Raw genomic sequence first — 6,110 nt, 5'->3', positions numbered from 1 at the left:
GCAGACGACGTGGTTAATTGTCGTGGTTGTTAGAGAAACAACTCAACTAGGCCTGGGCATAACCGATTTACATTCGGTTTTCCGACCGTTTCGAACCAAATAATATGAGGTCGGTTTCCAAACCGAAAGAAGAAAGACGAAATCCCAAAATTTCCGAACCGAAACCGACTATATGCGGGTCGGAATATGTGTTAGAGGTTTTTCCAACCGTTTTAAAACCGACCCGACCGGTTATTATAATATATACTAGCAGGGCCCACCTACTATGTGTGTGGAGAGAGAAATTAAAGTCAGTGGAAAAACTTCTCGTACAACTACTACATTTTCTGCTTTTTAAATTTTTTTTCTATTTTACAATTTACCATATTATCCTTATTGGTTAATAATATTTCATAGTTTTTTAATATATAAAGGTTAAATTAGTAAAAAATTTCAGTTTTGGAGAGCAAGCTCTCTTCTCTTAATAATAGTATAGATATATATATATATATAAATATATAATTTATATTACATGTCTTTCACTTATTGGTCCTTACCACAGAATCTAAATGAAACAAAGAAAACCCTAACTGCCGAATAGCCGATCTCTTATTCTCTCATTTCATTGAGACTCAGATCTAGAAAAAAAAAAAAAAAGACTTCTTCTAGAAAACGCGGCTGCCACCTTCAAGAATTTGACGAACCGGCAATCCGGCCCTTCTCAGCAATCTCTCTCACTCGTCCGAGCTCCGGTATGTGATGAAACTACTCACAATCGTCAAATTGGGAATTTAGATTGTTGGGTTTCTACTTTGATTTCTGATGGGTTATTGTTTCGTTGTTTGTGGGTTTTACATCTTTGATTTAATGATTTCAATTGTTATATGACACTAGTCACTGGATTGTTTCAAAGGAAAGGAGGCTTAGGTTTTGGGCTCTTGGGTTTGGGGCGTCTCTAAACAAACAAACACAAATTAATTAGCTAATAGCTAGCTTAAAGCATTTGTACCTAGAGTACTGATCTAATGTATGTATATGGAGTTTGAATTTCTGAGTTTTGGAGAAGTCAAAAATTAGATGACATTGTATAATTGTTAAGCAATTAGACCGTGTTCATTTCATTCATAACTTCCAAAATGGAATTGTGCATATTGCATATGTGGGCTGGTTGAAGAAAGCTTGTGATTGTTCAATTGTGAATGGAGTAGGTCAATCCTGACATAGGAGTTAAACTAAAAGAATGGTTATATGATTGTTGGGGTATTGTTTGTGGATTTTGTTTTTGCTCAGATCATGAAATCTGATTGGTTTTTTATCGTTGTTTATGCTTATTGTTTGGTGCTTTGCTTATTGTATTGTTTGCACTTTCTTGATCTCTCACTTGTTTTTGCTCAGATTATGAAATTAAAGAATTATTTCTTCTGCTTGCTCAGGCTGAAATTTTGTTCGATCTTTTTTTTTTGCAGATAATGGAAGGAACTCAAGGATGATGGAAGGAACTCAAGGATGAAATTTTGTACTGTTAGGATGATGTATTTGCAAGTTTGTATGCTTATATTTGAATATTCTTGTTTATAATGTTATGCATTTGGATTTTGTAAATTGCAAATGGACTGAAAAATTCCAACTGGGCTAAAAATTGACTTAGAGTAAGCATAAATATTGGGCTTCAAAATAAAAAATTTGGGCCTATAATACAACCGAAACCAACTCTCCCTGATTCAAGAAATCGGCCCAACCGAAAATTCGGCCCAGGCCAGCAAGAATATGGTGTTCAACTCCAGAAATGAGATTTCCGATTATTTCGGTTGGTGTTCGGTTTGGGCCTGATAACCGACCCAGCCCGACTATGCCCAGGCCTAAACTCAACCACTCTTTTCTAACTTGATATATACGTGGGGTTTCAATAAAGTTCGGTCATGAGATGTTGCAACATCTTTGCCACAAAGTTCATTTCATGACATTAAATTTTTCTCGTTCAACTGCAACAAAGAAAAGGATTGCCAAAACAAGAAGACGATCGACATCCCTTCACATATAACCGATACGTTTTTTTTTTAAAATTAAACGAGCTCTGCAAGTTTTCTAGTCCTTTGAGATGAGAATAATTATTAATGACCAAGTTTAGTTTGACTATCGATTTGTTTCATCATGAAAATTATGAAACATTCATTTGATTTTGCAACGAAAATACCCGAGTCTTATTCAATTGAATATTCTAGCTTTGATTTTCTTAGCCTTTGGTAAAGACAGACACCCAAAATTTAAATAGGAATATTCCAGAAATGCTATGGCAATTGAGTTGTAGAGGAAAAGATTCGGCCAGATATACTTTTATTTTTGTCTGGTATTTGATCTGATTAGGATTGTACGTGATAAAAATAATTCAATTTGAATATGAGGGGTATGCTCAACTGAGAGATAATTTTGATGAGTTGTAATGGACAAATGAATATGACAGCTGATATTAAATACACAGTTTTAAATTGCTATAATTTTAGTATTTGAATTTAATACATATAACTAAGATTTGTTTGTCAGTTTGATCGGTTGCTTAAAAAGATCACTTAGATATACTCTTAATAATATTGAAAACATGTATGTCATGTATACATAAAGTTGACGGTTAATAATGAAAGAAAAATGCTACTTATGAGTTAGACACCGTCAAATTACATGTATATGTTATATATGTATGTATTTAGTAGAAGTTCCCAGTAATATACCAATTACCAAATCCCTACATTCAGGCACGCAAGTGTGTATCTAATGTTTTGGCTAGCCAATCTTATCCGTCCTATATGGCTTTTACATTTCCTTTCTCTATGTACATCTTCGGATTCAAATTTGCTCATCACCAACATTTTAGTGGTGACACCACCACTCAATATGAAACTATGAAGTATTATAAAATATAATTATTGTTAAAAAAATATATTTTAAGTATTAAATTAAGGGAAAAAATTACAAACAGTACCCAACTTATGGGTCACTCTGAATTTCTATACCCAAGCTTCCGAAAATATCACAATGGTACCCCAAATATCCCACCCGACCCAACATTCGTACCTGCCGTCATGGACGGCGTTAACTATCATGCCACATGGCATTTTCTTAGGGGTAAAACCGACCCTCTAGCTTTACCTCCAGGGAAAAAAATACAAACAATACCCAACCTATGACCGACTCTGAATTTCTGTACCCAAATTTTCAAAAACTATCACAATGGTACCCAGGTTATCTAGCCCGACCCAACATATGTACCCGCGTCCCACGCTTGCGCAGCCCACCCAGCGCCCCGCGACTGCGTAGCCCACCCGTGCCCAAGATGATGGGAGAGTTGGGAGGAAGAAGAAAATGAAGAGAGTTTGAGGAAGAAGAAGAAATCTAGTGAAAGGATGAGAATACCCCTCAAAGTTTGACAATTGACTAACTCCGTAACGGCCAATAATGTTCTAAGTACTAAAGTTGGGTCAGGGTCCGAACTTCAGGTACCAAAGTGATAGTTTTGGAAACTTGGGTACAGAAATTCGGAGTCGACCATAGTTTGGGTACTGTTTGTATTTTTTACCCTTAAATTAATTCTATTTGACGTGTCAAGTTTTAATAGGATGATGATATCGATCACCACAAAAAAAAAAAAAGTAAGCAAATTTGAATCCGTGCATCTTCAGTCGTAGACTTTGACCTTGACCTCCAAGTCGATCTTCGACCTAGCGTTAGTCCAAACCGACCCACCTATCTTCCGTATTAACCGCAGTAACTGACTCAGTATGTCTGATTCTTTTTTTCTTGTTTTATTCTTCGGTGCATGTGATCGATTGACTAGCTCTTATTCGATCACGGAGTTCATGATAATCGAGGGAAAAGGGAAAAAGTAGCGCAATTACCAGAACTTGCATCCCTACTGGATCCATCTACATGTTTCTTCTCAACATCAGAATTATATTGTCTAATGGCTTGAGTGAGATTATAACTTTTAGTTAATTTCTACCTACATAGATTTCAAAAAAGATCTTTTTAGTTAGTTTAATTCCACAGAGTTAGGTCAGCCAGTTGGCCCAGTTCACCATCATGACATCACATCACAACAAGATCGAGAAACTAAATTTTCCTGTTGGCTACAAGAGAACTGATTACTAATTTGTATATACCATCCCGCACTTAACAGTGTTACTTATTTCGCAAGCAAGAGCTACTTTTCTTTTGGCCAATAAGTGGTGAGTTTATTAGTTAAATGCTAAAGGAAAAAACCCTTGAAACACAATCATTGTGACAACAATACGTGATGATCCACGAGTAATAATATCTATCCATGCATGACGGACATGGCGGGACGTACATTGCTAGCGAAGGCGAAATGCTTTTGTCGTCAGTGACGTTGATTTCGGTTAACAAGGAGAGCTAAGCAGGTAGCTTTAGACAAGAAGGAACTGGCCGGTTTGGCAATGGCCAGACCGATCGAGCTGGCACACATGCCCAAAACTTAATCGAGTAGTTTGGACATGCAGCTAGCTGGTTTCTATGAGAGACTATGGTCCATGTTAACTGGTTCTGTACCCGTTTTGTCGTCATGATCGACCACAGAAAAGAAGAAAACATCCAGGACCTACTCTTGGAGGATCATAATAACATATAACATGCACTGAATATATTAATTGACCCCCCGGTGGTGAAAATTTGAGATTGATCAATGTTACGTCCACCTCAAGGCCTAATTACAAGGAAAAGTTAGAAGAAAACTGAAGAAAAGACTAGACGATGTATATAATTGGATGCCGTGTCCTGGGGTTGGTGGAAGACATACGCAAGAAAAAACTTGATCCATTATTCATGTATATATATCCAGAACTGTCAGTAGCAGAAGTGGACTTCTCCTACCTACTGATTATAACGCAGGTCTTAACCAATGTTTTAAAAGACTGAGGCGTAGCCGAGGTGTTTTCAGGAGAGCTTTAATTAGCAAAGCGTTCGCCTTAAGGCAGTATAAATTAGCTGTGTTTATGTATAGAACTAGTCGATCTTATATATAGAACATATATATGTAAACTGTACCTACATGTGCTAGAACGAGCATAATTAGCTATAATGAGCCACGCTCATTGTACCACCGGAGGTACCGAATCTCACCAAGGGGATGACCTGCAAAGTCACGGCTAGGCGGGCTACCGCTCGAGCCCCGGACCGCCCCCAGATCACCACTGACGCGCCGCCACGTGCCGCGTCAAGATAGCATCAGAAGCCCCTGACGCTGGGAATCAAAGCACATCAGTCCCACATCAGAAACAAGAAGAAGATCAACCTCTTCCTCACCTATAAAAGGTTCTCTCCTCTCTCCTCATTAATTACGCAATTACTACTCATTTATTGTTATGCTGCGCATATACAGTGACTGACTTAGGCATCGGAGAAGTGAAGACCGCCCAACGCGGTCTCCCTCTGACGCCCTGTCTATCGTGTTGCAGTAACAGGAATCACTTAATCCTAGGAGTAGCGGTCCACCCACCGGACCCTCGTTAAGCAAGGAATCGGCTACTACCGGACTTGAGCATTAACATTGGCGCCGTCTGTGGGAACCCTTGAACAAAAGGTCATCCCGCCACAATCACCATGACTAACCACAGCGGGGGAAATGATGAAGAGCAGGCAGATCAATCCGCCATTCCCCAACCTACCAACCCAGCGGTAGGCGTCAACAGCGCATTATTCACCACCCCGGTCAACCCCGGCGATGAGACGAACCCAGGTACCAGCCGCCCGCCAGGCCAAGACCTCGCCTCCCTGTATGAGCTAGCACTGGCGGATCTTCACAAGGCAAACAAAGAACGTGAACAAGAGCGCAAGGAAAAGGCCGAAGCCCAGAGGCAGGTGGCCACCCTGGTGTCCCGCTTCGACGAGCTAAAGAAAGCGCTGGAGGCAACCGCCAACCCGGCAGGAAGTGAACAGTCACGAAGCACCAGGCATAGCCGACCCGGCATGGGAGCATTGATGCCAGCACCGGTTGTACACATGCAAGTCCCGCTACACCCACCAGAGCTAGCGGCAATAGGACCACCCCCTGCACCCCAGCCAATGTCGGAACAGGAGGCGGAGTCATCACTGCGCACCCACCGCTCAAGACCTAGGGCGAG

At 40.0% G+C, this 6,110-nt stretch overlaps 1 long non-coding RNA gene across 1 annotated transcript; it reads left to right on the top strand.

The window, feature by feature from the left end:
- The first annotated feature begins 561 nt into the window (after positions 1 to 561).
- On the top strand, positions 562 to 1,588 carry LOC112196256. The gene is made up of 2 exons (XR_002935069.2): positions 562 to 731; positions 1,446 to 1,588. It is a non-coding gene; the product is annotated as an uncharacterized LOC112196256 (long non-coding RNA).
- The last annotated feature ends 4,522 nt before the right edge of the window (positions 1,589 to 6,110 follow it).

The sequence above is a fragment of the Rosa chinensis genome, chromosome 4 (genome assembly GCF_002994745.2).
Source record: "Rosa chinensis cultivar Old Blush chromosome 4, RchiOBHm-V2, whole genome shotgun sequence".
NCBI classification, from domain to species: Eukaryota; Viridiplantae; Streptophyta; class Magnoliopsida; order Rosales; family Rosaceae; genus Rosa; species Rosa chinensis.
This window is presented reverse-complemented; position numbering and strand designations above follow the sequence as displayed.